The sequence below is a fragment of the Budorcas taxicolor genome, chromosome 12, assembly GCF_023091745.1.
Source record: "Budorcas taxicolor isolate Tak-1 chromosome 12, Takin1.1, whole genome shotgun sequence".
Lineage (NCBI taxonomy): Eukaryota > Metazoa > Chordata > Mammalia > Artiodactyla > Bovidae > Budorcas > Budorcas taxicolor.
This window is the reverse complement of record NC_068921.1, coordinates 12832262-12847928: the sequence shown is the minus strand read 5'-3', so window position 1 is coordinate 12847928 and position 15667 is coordinate 12832262.

The following is a 15667-nucleotide window of genomic DNA, read 5'->3' as shown; positions in this document are numbered from 1 at the left end:
CCAGTATTCTTGCCTGGAGAATTCCATGGACAGAGGAGCCTGGTAGGCTACAGTCCATGGGGTTGCAAAGAGTCAGACACAACTGAGCATTCGCCTCCAACTATTTACATGGCATTTTCATTGCATTAGGGATTTAAGCAATCTGGAGATGATTCACAGTGTGGGGGAGGGGACTTCGCTGGTGGTACAGTGGATAAGAATCCGCCTGCCAATGCAAGGGGCATGGGTTTGATCCCTGGTCTGGGAATAGCACGCGTAACGCTGAGCAACTAAGCCCGTGCACCACAGCTGCTGAGCCTGTGCTTTAGAGCTCTAGCTGAAACCACTAAGTCCACATGCTCCATCCACCTAGAGCCTGTCTCCGGAACAAAGGAAGCCACCGCAACGAGAAGCCCGTGCACCACAATGAGGGGGAGCCCCTCCTCCCCACGACTAGAGAAAACCCGTGCCCAGCAACAAAGACCCAGGGCAGCCAAAGATAAAAATCAATAGTTCTTAAAAGTATGTGGGAGGCTGAGAATAGGTTACATGTAAATAATATGCCGTTTTATGTATAGAATTTGAGCATACACAGATTTCGTTCTCCTGGAACAAGGTTTTCCCACCAACAGTGCGCAAGGGCTTCAGTTTCTCCACTTCCTTGCCAATATTTGTTTTCTTCTGGATTTTTGATAGTAGCCATCTAACGAACATAAGGTGACATATCATTGTGGTTTTGATTTGCATTTCCTTAATGATTAGTGACATTGAGCTAATAATGTCACTAGCTCATTATGTCATAACTCAAAATGTCATAAAGACATTTTCATTTACTTTTTGCCCATTTGTATTTTCTCTTTGGAGAAATGGCTATTGAAGTCCTTTGTCTATTTTCTTAGCTATTTTGCTTGATTTCTTTTGTTGCTGAGTTTCAGGAGTTCTTTATATATTCTGGATATTAATGCTTTTTCAAAAGTATGTTTTACAGACATTTTTTGCCTATTGTTAAATTGTCTTTCTGCTTTGTTGATTGGGTCCTTTGAAACACAGAAGTTTTACATTTTTATGCAGTCAGATTTACCTATTTTTACTTTTGTTACCTGTATTTCTGATGTCACCCCCAAGAAATCATTGCCAAGTTTAACGAAGCTTTCCCTTGCCATTTCTTCTAAGAATTTTATATTTTTGGGTCTTAATTTAGGTCGTTCACCCACACCATATTAATTTTTGCATATCGTATAAGGTTAATGGTCCAAGTTCACTCTTTTGCATGTGGATATCCAGTTTTATCAACATCATTTGTTGAAAAGATTGTCCTTTCCCCCTTAGAACACTCTTGGTATCCATATCAACAATTCTTGACTATATATGCCAGGGCTTATTTCTGGGCTTTCTATCTATAGCGCTGGATGCCAGTGTCACGCTGTTTTGTTTATGGTCAGTTCAGTCGCTCAGTCATGTCTGACTCTTTGTGACCCCATGGACTGCAGCACGCCAGGCCTCCCTGTCCATCACCAACCCCCGGAGCTTACTCAAACTCATGCCCATCGAGTCAGTGATGCCATACAACCATCTCATCCTCTGTCATCCCCTTCTCCTCCTGCCTTCAATCTTTCCCAGCATTAGGGTCTTTTCCAACAAGTCAGTTCTTGGCATCAGATGGCCAGAGTATTGGAGTTTCAGCTTCACTATCAATCCTTCCAATGAATATTCAGGACTGATCTCCTATAGGATGGACTGGTTGGATCTCCTTGCAGTCCAAGGGACTCTCAAGAGTCTTCTCCAACACCACAGTGCAAAAGCATCAGTTCTTCGGTGCTCAGCTTTCTTATAGCCCAGCTCTCACATCCATACATGACTACTGGAAAAACCATAGCTTTGACTAGATGGACCTTTGTCAGCAAGGTAATATCTCTACTTTTCAATATGCTATCTAGGTTGGTCATAGCTTTTCTTCCAAGGAGCTAGTGTCTTTTAATTTCATGGCTGCAGTCACCATCTGCAGTGATTTTGGATTATGGTATTTTGTTTATGGTAGCTTTGTAGTATGTTCTGAACTCAAGAAATACGAGAACTCCAGCTTTGTTCTTCTTTTTCAAAATTCTTTTAGCTATATGGGGTAATAGCAAGCAAAGTTTAAAACCAAAACTCAGATTACTTCCATCTTGAAATCTTCACACGATTTCCCATGATGTGTAAAATCCAAGCTCCTTTTCAAGAGGATCCTCAACTTCACCTCTCAGCATCCTCTCCTCATCCATGATGCTCCACTCACATAGATTTCTTTTTGCTCCCCAAGCTGGTCCCTCTTCCCCAAGTGCTTTTTACTCACACATCCATCCATTTGTTCATCCAGAATGTGTTGAGGTTCTGTTATGTGTTGGGCTCTGTTATAGGTACTGGAGATACAGCAGTTCACACTCATCCTGACTCCCTCCTGGCTTTTTAGCTGAGAGGCCTTTCTTTGTTCCCACTCTAAACTGATCCTGTTTTTCCCCTACCCACCAGTCCCCACCTCTATACTCTGCTTTCCTGCATTCATATTATAGATTTACCTTGTTTCATCATTTTGTTGACCTGTATATTATGCGCCTCCTGCACCAGACCTTGAGCTACCAAAAGCAGACAGAAGACATTGCGTAGGGGGAGGCACTCAGTATATTTTTCGAAAGAATAAACTGAGTTTAGTTGATAATTTTCTGAGAGGACAGTAGAGCTAAGTAACAGGGGCTCCTTTTTAGAGGACACAGTGGTCAGTTACTTTTCTGAGTCATGGACATTGCAGTAGGTTGGAATTACCATATAGAAGGTTATTATTAACTTGCACTAAAGAGTCAGTGAAGAATCTGCCTGCAGCTGAGGAGACCAGGGTTCGATCCCTAGGTCAGGAAGATCCCCTGGAGAAGGAAATGGCAACCCACTCCAGTATTCTTGCCTGGAAGGTCCTATGGACAGAGGAGCCCAGTGGGCTCCAGTCCATGAGGTCGCAAGAGTCAGACATGACTTAGTGACTAAACCACCAAATGTGGTATAAAGTATAGTAACTATAATTTCACTGTTAAAAAAAAAAAGAGAATTTCTGAGGACCCTGAAACTGTTTTTTTCTCATCTTTTGATCTAATCCTTCCCAAAAGAAATAGAGAGATAAGAAATGTACCTTTCTTGACAATGTACCTTTCCTGGCCAACAGGCACATGAAAAAATGCTCAATGTTGCTAATTATTAAAGGAATGTAAATCAAAACTACAATGAAATATCACCTCACACCAGTCAGAATGGCTGTCATCAAAAAATCTTCAAATAACAAATGCTGGAGAGGGTGTGGAGAAAAGGGATCACTCCTACACTGTTAGTAGGAATATAAGCTGGTGCAGCTGCTATGGAAAACATTATGGAGGTTCCTCAAGAAAAAACTTAAAACTATAGCTACCATATAATCCAGCAGTCCCACACTTGGGACATATATCCAGATAAAACTATAATTCAAACAGATACATGCACCCCAATATTCATAGCCACACTATTCACCATAGCCATGGCATATAAATAATCGAAGGGTCCACTGACAGATGGATAAAGACCATGTGGTATATATAAGCATTAGAATACTACTCACCCATAAAAAGGAATGAAGTGATGCCATTTGCAGCAAATGGATGGACCAAACAGAGATTATCACGTGAAGTGAAGTAGGTCAGAAGGAGAAAGACAAATCCTATATGATATCACTTATATATGGGATCTAAAAAATTGCATAAACAAACTTATCCATGAAACAGAAACAGACTCACAGACATAGAGAACAGACTGGCCAAGAGGGAGGGGGTGGGGGTGAGATGAGTGGGAGTCTGGGGCAGCAAATGCAGTCTAGTGTGTGGAGAAAGAATAAACAACAAGACCCTACTGTATAGCACAGGGAACCATATTCAACATCCTGTGATAAACTAGAGTTTATAAAAAATATGTAAAAATGAATATATGTACATATATATGTAACAATCAATTTGCTGTACAGCAAAAATTAATGCAACATTGTAAATCAACTATACTTTTAAAAAAGAGAAATGAACTTTCTTGGGTCACCTGAAAGCAAGAATCTAATATCTTGGAAAGTGAAAGAAATTATTTCCTGTTAATAACTGGCTTGCCCTTTATTAAACTTATGCATTCTACTGACTGATTAAAAGTCATTGATTTAAAGAACTGTTACATTCAAATGCTTTAAAAATGTTTTAAAATGTGAGTCAATCCAGGTTTAACCAAAACGAAGAGGGACTGCTTCCCAAACCATCCCATTTTTGATGGTCATTTGATTAAATGTAGCCACTTAGGTCAGTGCTGCCCAAATTACAAGTGTGACTCTGCCACGTTTCTGTTATCCAAGTAAACTGATATTTGTGAGGCCTTTTCACCACTTTCTTCCTTTGGGTTCACAATCCGAAAGTATTTGCTCATAGTCAATGAGTTTAACGTGGACACATACTTGCAAAGTTATCTCAGTCAACCACAAGGTAAATGGATTTGTCCATACTAAAAACCCCAAATGCTGTGTTATAACTTTACACCATTAAACTTGCCCAAATTACATTTTATACAAATAAGAAATGGAGTACGTCAAGGCTGTATATTGTCACCCTGCTTATTTAACTTATATGCAGAGTACATCATGAGAAATGCTGGGCTGGAAGAAGCACAAGCTGGAATCAAGATTGCCAGGAGAAATATCAATAACCTTAGATATGCAGATGACACCACCTTTACGGCAGAAAGTGAAGAGGAACTAAAGAGCCTCTTGATGAAAGTGAAAGTGGAGAGTGAAAAAGTTAGCTTAAAGCTCAACATTTCAGAAAACGAAGATCATGGCATCTGGTCCCATCACTTCATGGGAAACAGATGGGGAAACAGTGGAAACAGTGTCAGATTTTATTTTGGGGAGCTCCAAAATCGCTGCAGATGGTGACTGCAGCCATGAAATTAAAAGATGCTTACTCCTTGGAAGAAAAGTATGACCAACCTAGATAGCATATTCAAAAGCAGAGACATTACTTTGCCAACAAATGTCCGTCTAGTCAAGGCTATGGTTTTTCCAGTGGTCATATATGGATGTGAGAGTTGGACTCTGAAGAAGGCTGAGCGCCGAAGAATTGATGCTTTTGAACTGTGGTGTTGGAGAAGACTCTTGAGAGTCCCTTGGACTGCAAGGAGATCCAACCAGTCCATTCTGAAGGAGGTCAGCCCTGGGATTTCTTTGGAAGGAATGATGTTAAAGCTGAAACTCCAGTACTTTGGCCACCTGATGCGAAGAGTTGACTCATTGGAAAAGACTCTGATGCTGGGAGGGATTGGGGGCAGGAGGAGAAGGGGACGACAGAGAATGAGATGGCTGGATGGCATCAGAGACTCGATGGACATGAGTCTGGGTGAACTCCGGGAGTTGGTGGTGGACAGGGAGGCCTGGCGTGCTGCGATTCATGGGGTCACAAAGAGTCAGACACGACTGAGCGACTGAACTGAACTGAACTGAACCCTTCCTTAATGTACAACCTAAATCCCTACTTCTTATGCAAAATAAGAACGGCAGATTCATTTGTCCTGAGGCAAATTGTGTGAATTCTATTATTTTATCAGATTTCGTTTAGATTCAGTGTCACTCTCCTGTGACATATTCAGGCTGATCTTTTTTTTTTTAATTGGAGGATAACTACTTTACAATATTGTATTGGTTTCTTCCGTGCAACATGTATCACCTGTAAGTATGCATATATGTCCCCTCCTTCTTGAGCCTCCCGCCCACCGCCCCCTCCATCTTACTCCTCCGGGTCGTCGCAGAGCACCAGGCTGAGCGCCCTGTGTTATACAGCAGCTTCCCACCTGCTGTCTGTTCTATACATGGTAGCCTATATATGTCAGAGCTGCTCTCTCAGTTCGTCCCACCCTCTCCTTCCCCTGCTGTGTCCACAAGTCCGTCGTCTACGTCTGTGTCTCTACTCCTGCCTGCAAATACTCCTGGTTCAGCATCACCAGTTTTCTAGGTTCAATATATATGCACTAATATACAATATTTGTTTTTCTCTTTCTGACTTACTTCACTCTGTATAACAGGCTCTGGGTTTGTCCACCTCAGTTCAACTGACTCAAATTCGTTCCTTTTACGGCTGAGTAATATTCCATTGTGTATAGATACCACAATTTTACCCATTCATCCGTCCAAGGACATCTAGGTTGCTTCCATGTTCTGGCTACAGTAAATAGTGCTGCAATGAACAAACCTAAAAACAAGATGAAAAGACAACCCTCAGAATGTGGGAAAATAATGCAAATGAAACAACTGGCAAAGGATTAATCTCCAAAATATACAAGCAGCTCATGCAGCTTGATATCAGAGAAGCAATCAACCCAATCAAAAAATGAGTGGAAGACCTAAGCAGACATTTCTCCAAAGGAGACATACAGATGGCTGATAAACACATGAAAAGATGTTCAATGGAGCTCATTATTAGAGAAATGCAAATCAAAACTACCAGTCAGAATGGCCATCATCAAAAAAATCTACAAACAATAAATTCTGGAGAGGATGTGGAGAAAAGAGAACCCTCCTGAGCTGTTGGTGGGAATGTAAATTGATCCAGCCACTATGGAGAATAGTATGGAGATTCCTTTAAAAACTTGGAATAAAACTACCATATGACCCAGCAATCCCACTACTGGCCATATACCCTGAGAAAACCATAATGAACTGTTTCTTACTACATTCTCCTGGCCTCTTACTCACAGAAGGATCAGATACTATAGTGATTATCTTGCAGAGGCTCACTCATTGTTTTTGGAAACAGGCCACAGATGAAGTAACAATAACCACATTGACAAAATAAAGTTAAACCAGCAATACAGTATTATGACAACAGATTGCCTCTTGATTTGAAAAAGCAGAGGTGGTACTCTGGCCTTTTTTTTTTCTTTGTATATACAATATCATTTCCCTTGCCGTTCTGCCTCTATCTACCACTAATAAATCTTCATCCAAGAAAGATAGTTCAAAGTTTTCCCCAAGGGCCCTCAGGCATGACTAACTGGGTGTGGTTGACAATACATGAGAAATTTTACTTCAAAAATAAATATTTCCATTATACTTCCTTAAGGGATACATGAGGTCAGGATATGTTATACAATTCTTCTTCACAGCATATAATTTTCTAATTTTCACCACAATTATTTCTCTTCAAAACAAATTAGAGTTCTTGCCAGAATGTTTCTTACAAGATTGCTTAGAGCAACTAAAAATGAAAAGCAACCTGAATGTCCAACATCAGGGGACTGGTTGAATACAACATATGTGTACCTATCAGTGGAATATGATGTAGCCATTAAAATGATGCTGTCAAAAAAAGTTTATTAATGTGGAAAGATGTTCATTTCATATTGTCTACTGAAGAGAACATATTAAGCAATAATTTATACTATAACATGTATAGCAGAAATAGCATTATGGTTGCAATATAGGAAATTATGTATGTATTATGACGTAGCAGACATTACATTTTACAATGTATGAAATACATTATAACATATATGTGTTAGTCACTCAGTCATGTATGACTCTGTGACCCTACGGACTGTAGCCTGCCAGGCTCCTCTGTCCTTGGAATTCTCCAGGCAAGAATACTGGAGTGGGTAGCCATTCCCTTCTCTAGGGGGTCTTTCTGATTCAGGGATCAAACCGTGGTCTCCTGCATTACAGGCAGATTCTTTACTGTCTGATTTACTGTCTAATGTATTATTCTTTGCTGTCTAACATTATTTCTTTGCTAATCACAAGAACATACCTCTCAGGTTAATGATTTTAGTGTCTATGTATGGGAGGATGTAAGGGTGTGGGCTCATTTTTTAAAGATCTGTTTGGCTTCACCAGATGTTAGTAGTGGCATGTAGGAGCTAGTTCCTCGACCAGGGAATCAAACTCAGGATGCTGTGCTGGGAGTATGGTGTCTCAACCACTGGCCTGCCAGTGAAGTCCCAACGTGTTAGTTCTCTGGCCCTTTCTGGGCCTCAGACTCCATCACTGCCTCTTGGTAAACACTCTTGCAGCATCCTGTACTTTCCTTTCATAGCAAATGAGTGTTTACTTGCTTACTTACTGATTTGGTCTTTTCACTTGAATATAATCTGCTGGAGGGAAGGGACGTGTCCATCTGATACACTGCTGTATCTAAGTGTATCTCGGTTTTAGCAAACAGTTCAAAAGCTGCTGCACTGTTGAATGAAAGAATTACTGATGGACAGAGCCGCGGCCTACAGTCCACGGGGTCGCAAAAGAGTCGGACAGGACTTAGTGACTAAACAAGAACAGCAACGAATATGCACAGAAAAAAGTCTGGAACCTACATATCAAAATGTTAACAATGATTTTTCTGTAAAGAGAGGGATTATGGGTGATTTTTCCTTTCTTAATTTTCTAATTTTTCCACAATGGTTATATACTTTTTTTTTTTTTAATAAAAATGACTTGATGGGATTTTAAAATTGGAAATTGTTTCCGTTGGCTTTTGGGCTGACAGTGCTTCAATCAATTTCAAAATGTCAACGTATTACAACAGTAAGATCTTCACTTCTCACTCAGTCTCGGTAGGTTGGCTGTGGGAGCTGTGTTCTAGGCTCCAGGTTAAGTTCAGTTCCTGCCTCCTACAGGGAGCCCAGCAGAAGGATTAGTTCCTACCTGGCTATGCTGTTCTCATGGCAAAAAGGAAGAAGCCCAAGAGGGACCAGCAGAAACACGCAACACCCTTTAAAACCCCTGCCCAGGATTCACACTGCCCCTTATGCCCACTTTCTGTGGCCAAAACAAGTCAAATGGTCAAGCCCAAAGTCATGGAGCAAGCAAGTGTATTTGCCTCCTAGGAGATGTGGGAGCTTCCCTGATACATCAGGGCTTCCCTGATAGCTCAGTTGGTGAAGAATTCACCTGCAATGCAGGAGACCCCGGTTCGATTCCTGGGTTGGAAAGATTCCTTGGAGAAGGGATAGGTTACCCACTCCAGTATTCTTGGGCTTCCCTTGTGGCTCAGCTGGTAAAGAACCCACCTGCAATGCGGAAGACCTGTGTTCAACCCTGGTTAGGAAGAACCCCTGGAGAAGGGAATGGCTACCCATTCCAGTATTCTGGCCTGGAGAATTCCATGGACTGTATAGTCCATGGGGTTGCAAACAGTCGGACACGATTGAGCGACTTTCACTTCACTTTCACTTTCATGAGGCATAGGAAGTCACACAATAATGGCCAAAATATACTATTACAGGGAGAAAACAAAGATTTGGGCCCAATAACTCAATCTATCACAACATAATACTTTCTAACAAATAAGGTCCCTTTTATGCTACCAAAGTCTAAGTTTAAAAGTCAGAATTGCAAATGAGTATCAAACTCTGAAAAGAAGGGCTGAATCCCTGAACCAAAAGACAGCTTTTCAAAAACACATATGTCAGCGTAGATAATCAGCACAGCCTCAGAATGTAAGGTTAGCAATGCAGCAAAGAAAAGCAAACTGAAGTATTGTATCAGTTGTTGTATGTGGAACTGTTGCATTCAGTAAAATTGGAAAGAAACTGTTGCATTAACGACCCTCAAAGATTTACGCCAGGTTCATATATCCCTATGGGGCTTCCCAGATGGCGCTAGTGGTAAAGAACACTCCTGCCAGTGCAGAAGAAGAGAAGTGGGTTTGACCCCTGGGTCAGGAAGATCCCCTGGAGGAGGGCATGACACCCCCCTCCAGTATTCTTTCCTGGAAAATCCCATGGACAGAGGAGCCTGGCAGGCTACAGTCCATGAGGTCACACAGGGTCAAAAGCAACTAAAGCCACTTAACACACACACATATACATCTGTAAATCAGTGATTCCCAACCAAAGGCAGTTTTGCCATGCAGAGGTCACTGGCAACATCTCTAGACTTGTTTGGTTGTCATGACTTGGGGGGAATGGAAAGGTTGTCATGACTTGCTACTGTGGTACCAAGACTGCTGGAACATCCCACAATGCACAGTGTAGCCCCCACCACAAAGAACTATCCAGAACCCAGTGCCATGAGCATTGTTGACAAATCCCGCTGAAAAAAGACCGTCTTGGTCAGTCCTCTCTCTTATTTATTTTGGATTTGACCCCATGGTCTGCTTCTTCCAATTCGATATTATCCATGATGACCCAAGAAGTATGAAAGTGAATGCTCACTGCAGCTTGCTATCTCTTGCTGCTTTTGGAATCCCAGGAATCATGCAAAGAAGTCTGGACTTTCTGCTAACTGCTAGAGTCCCATGGCCCAGCTACACCGATTATCCCAGGCAACCACCAGTCACGTGAGCAAGGCCATCAGGGCCAGTTGTCCCCTGCAGAACCCACCTGTGGTCATGTGAGTGAACCCAGGCAAACTCGTTAAGGACTTCCCAGCCCCAAATGGACAAACCACAGTAACCTGAGCTAATGAATGATTGTTGTTTTAAGCCATAGGTTTGGGGAATGCTTGTTACATTGCACTTGGCAGGATACAGGCTAAGAGGCTGTAACTGCTTTAGTTATTTCAAACTCTAAAAATTATTGTTAACTTGACTATGTGCATGTATCAGATGGGGTTGTTATTTTGTAGCCAGAGAAATTCAGAAAATTGCTTCCTTGCTCCATTCACTTTGCTGGTATGAGTCCATACCACAATTTGTATTCCTTTGTGGAGGAAAACATGTCAATATCTATCAAAGTGGAAGATAGCATGCAAGTTTTCATAATGTAAATATTTTTTTCCCAATGTCCCAATCAAAAAAATTTCCCAAGGAAGTGTTCCCAACAGGCGGAAGCCTTCAGAGGAAAAGCCAATGCCTCTCCACAGTCCCTGGAATGCTTTGGTATCATGTTCCCATTGTTGTCACCTCTTTACTTCATAAAATTTCCCCTAGTCCATGTTAAATTCTCTCATTCCTGAGTACAAGATCATAGGGCCCCTATAGACCGTGGAAAGGGTTTAGTTTTAACTGAGTAATATATTCAACATAGTATAAAACTAGGCAAAATATACAAAAAAAGAGTAAGGAGATATGAATGCCTTGTAAAGTGAGAAACATGTGTTTCTTCTCTCCATGGGGAAAAAAAAAAAAAAGGAAATTAAAACTACACAGAAATATCAGCTTTCACTTAGAGTCCCCCATGTCTGGGGACTTCCCTGGTGGTCGAGTGGCTAAGACTCTGTGTTCCCAATGCCGGGGCTGCAGGTTTGATCCCTGGTCAGGGAACTGGATCCCACAAGCCACAACAAAAAATCCCACGTGTCACAGCAAAGATCGAAGATCCCGCATGCTGCAGCTAAGACCTGGGGCAGCGAAGAAAAATAGAATCCCATGTCTGATGACACACCATTGGTGAGAATAGAGGACAGTTTCCTCCTCGCATGACAGGAAAGAGAAGCTGTTTTAACACATGCAGAGATAAATTTAGCAGATACCACAGAATTTTAAAAATTCAGTATTTTCCTCCAGAAGCAGGGTCTCTGTTACCCGATGCTCTTTCATTGCCCTTTTGTGCCCCAAACCTTTCAACTCCCCCCTGTTCAGAATGCATTCCCACTGCCCCTGCACCAGGCTTCATCCTTGCCTGACACAATCCCAGACCATCTTTCCAGACTCAGCTCAAAACATCACTTTTAGATGGAGTGGAATGTTTCTCCAGCCTCTGTATTCCCACAGCTTTGAGTTGTTATCTAAATTAGTGCACTTAACACTTTGCTTTGGGATTTATCCCTGAACTATGACTCTTGTCCAATGGACCGGGAGCTCCCACTAGAGCAGGACTCTCTCTCCTTTCTCATTGCACCCCCAGGATCCAGACCAGTGTCCAGCAGAGGGACAACAGGCAATTAACATTTGTTGAATGAATTTGTTGAACCAATTATTGCCAAATTCAGACTTAAATTGAAGAAAGTAGGGAAAACCACTAGGCCATTTAGATATGACCTAAATCAAATCCCTTATGATTATGCAGTGGAAGTGAGAAATAGATTCAAGAGATTAGATCTCACAGGCAGAGTGCCTGAAGAACTGCGGATGGAGATTCATGGCATTGTACAGGAGACAGGGATCAAGACCATCCCCAAGGAAAATAAACGCAAAAAGGCAAAATGGTTGTCTGAGGAGGCCTTACAAATACTTGCGAATAGAAGAGAGCAAATGGCAAAGAAGAAAAGGAAAGATATACCCATTTGAATGCAGAGTTCCAAAGAACAGCAAGGAGAGATAAGAAAGACTTCCTCAGAGATCAGTGCAAAGAAATAGAGGAAAACAATAGAATGGAAAGTCTAGAGATTTCTTCAAGAAAATTAGAGATACCAAGGGAACATTTTATGTAAAGATGGGCACAATAAAGGACAGAAATGGTATGGATGTAACAGAAGCAGAAGATATTAAGAAGTGGCAAGAATACACAGAAGATCTATACAAAAAAGATCTTCACAGCCAGATAATCAGAGTGGTGTGATCACCAACCTAGAGCCAGACATCCTGTAATGTGAAGTCAAGTGGGCCAAAGGAAGCATCACTACAAACAAAGCTAGTGGAGGTGAAGGATTTCCAGTTGAGCTATTTCAAATCGTAAAAGATGATGCTGTGAAAGTGCTGCACTCAATATGCCAGCAAATTTGGAAAACTCAGCAGTGGCCACAGGATAGGAAAATGTCAGTTTTCATTCCAATCCCAAAGAAAGGCAATACCAAAGAATGCTCAAACTATCACACAATTAATTGCACTCATCTCACACGATAGTAACAGAGAAGGCAATGGCACCCCACTCCAGTACTCTTGCCTGGAAACTCCCATGGACCGAGGAGCCTGGTGGGCTGCAGTCCATGGGGTCGCGAAGAGTCGGACACGACTGAGCGACTTCACTTTCACTTTTCACTTTCATGCATTGGAGAAGGAAATGGCAACCCACTCCAATGTTCTTGCCTGGAGAATCCCAGGGTCAAGGGAGCCTGGTGGGCTGCCGTCGATGGGGTTGCACAGAGTCGGACACGACTGAAGTGACTTAGCAGCAGCAGCAGCAGCAGCACACACTAGTAAAGTAATGCTCAAAATTCTCCAAGCCAGGTTTCAAAGTAGGTGAACTGTGAACTTCCAGATGTTCAAGCTGAATTTAGAAAAGGCAGAGGAACCAGAGATCAAATTGTCAACATCCGTTGGATCATCGAAAAAGCAAGAGGGTTCCAGAAAAATATCTACTTCTGCTTTATTGACTATGCCAAAGCCTTTGACTATATGGACCACAACAAACTCTGGAAAATTCTTAGAGAGGTCACTACCAGACCACCTGACCTGCCTCCTGAGAAATCTATATACAGGTCAGGAAGCAACAGTTAGAACTGGACAAAGAACAACAGACTGGTTCCAAATCAGGAAAGGAGTACGTCAAGGCTGTATATTGTCACTCTGTTTATTTAACTTCTATGCAGAGTATATCATGAGAAACGCTGGGCTGGATGAAGTGCAAGCTGGAACCAAGATTGCCAGGAGAAATATCAATAACCTCAGATATGCAGATGACACCACCCTTATGGCAGAAAGTGAAGAGGAACTAAAGAGCCTCTTGATGAAAGTGAAAGAGAAAAGTCAAAAAGCTCACTTAAAACTCAACATTCCAGAAAATGAAGATCATGGCATCTGGTCCCATCACTTCATGGGAAATAGATGGGGAAACAGTGAAAACAGAGTCAGACTTTATTTTTGGGGGCTCCAAAATCATTGCAGATGGTGATTGCAGCCATGAAATTAAAAGACGCTTGCTCCTTGGAAGAAAAGTTATGACAAGCCTAGACAGTATATTAAAAAGCAGAGACATTACTTTGCCAACATAGGTCCATCTAGTCAAAGCTAAGGTTTTTCCAGTGGTCATGTATGGATGTGAGAGTTGGGCTATAAAGAAAGTTGAGCACCGAAGAATTGATGCTTTTGAACTGTGGTGTTGGAGAAGACTCTTGAGAGTCCCTTGGAATGCAAGGAGATCCAACCAGTCCATCCTAAAGAAGATCAGTCCTGAGTATTCATTGGAAGGACTGATGTTGAAGCTGAAACTCCAATACTTTGGCCACCTGATGCAAAGAGCTGACTCATTTGAAAAGACCCTGATACTGGGAAAGATTGAAGGCAGGAGGATAAGGGGACAACAGAAGATGAGATGGTTGGATGGCATCACCAACTCTATGGACAGGAGTTTGAGTAAACTCCGGGAGTTGGTGATGGACAGGGAAGCCTGGCATGCTGCAGTCCGTAGGGTTGCAAACAGTAGGACATGACTGAGCAACTTAACTGAACTGACTGAATAAATGAACTCAATTATTCTTTTAAACTTCTTCCTTTTTTCCACTGTTAATAAACACAGCTTTTTAATTTTTTTTGAAAACCTGGTTGTAACTTCTAGAATTCTTTAAATGAATTAATTTTTAAATGTTAAAAAAAATGGTTCAATAAATTCTTTATTTTTCACTTTTTATTTTGTATTGGCGTATAGCTGATTAACAATGTTGTGTTAGTTTCATGGGGACAGCGAAGGGGCTCAGCCATACGTGTACATGTATCCATTCTCCCCCAAACTCCCCTCCCATCCAGACTGCCACATAACATTGAGAAGAGTTCCCTGTGCTCTATGTCAAGTCCCTGTTGGCCACGCCCGTCCCAAGCTCTCTAACTGTCCCTTACGCTGATCCACCCCCTGGCAACCATAAGTTCGTTCTCTAAGTTTGGGAGTCTGTTTCTGTTTTGTAAATAAGTTCATTTGTATAATTTCATTTTAGATTCCACATATAAGGGATGTCATATGATATTTCTCCTTCTCTGTCTGACTTACTTCTCTCAGTATGACAACCTCTAGGTCCATCTGTCTTGCTATAAATGGCATTATTTAAGTGAACTCTATTATACAGGTGAGGAAATCAAGACTCAGAAACTAGCTAACTTAGCTAAGCTATACACATGTTGACTCATATTTTCCTTTTAATTTGAGAAATACTTTCATACAAATTAAATCTGATGAATAGGAACAAGAGAGAATTAAAACTAAATTGAAAACATGTAAAGGACTCAGCTTATAAGAGGTGGCCCAGGAGCTGCAACCAGGCTTTCTGACTGCAAACTCCGTGCTTTTCCACCGAGCCAGGCTCCTTACCCAAAGTGGATATATGTCATCTGTGCTGACTGGCAGAGCTTTATTTCTTGTTTATTGTTTAGGTGACTTCAATCTTAAGGGTTGCACCAGAGTACCCTGGGAGACACATGTTTGCCCACCAATATTTCGTTGCAGACACAGCCATAAAACCTATGGCTTCTGTCCAATGAACCCTTCCAGTTACCGCAATTGCACAATGAAGCAAATGCAACGTGTAAACAAAATGGCTCAAAACACAGAACGTAGCTGTAGCGGTGACAGCCACGGGAAGCAGTGAGATGCTGAAGAGAGTATGTCTCGCCGACAGCGTTCTGAGCCGCAGACCAGCGCGTTATCTGGTAGCCACTGGGCTCCCAGAGAGCGGCTGGCCAGCACGACTTGGCAGCACTCCCTCAGGCCAGGCTGGTTCCTGGTGGCATCAGGCAGGTTGCCAGGCATCACCCTCTGTGTGTGAGACAGCAGGGCAAGGTGCCCGAGGGCTAGAGACAAAAACATCTGT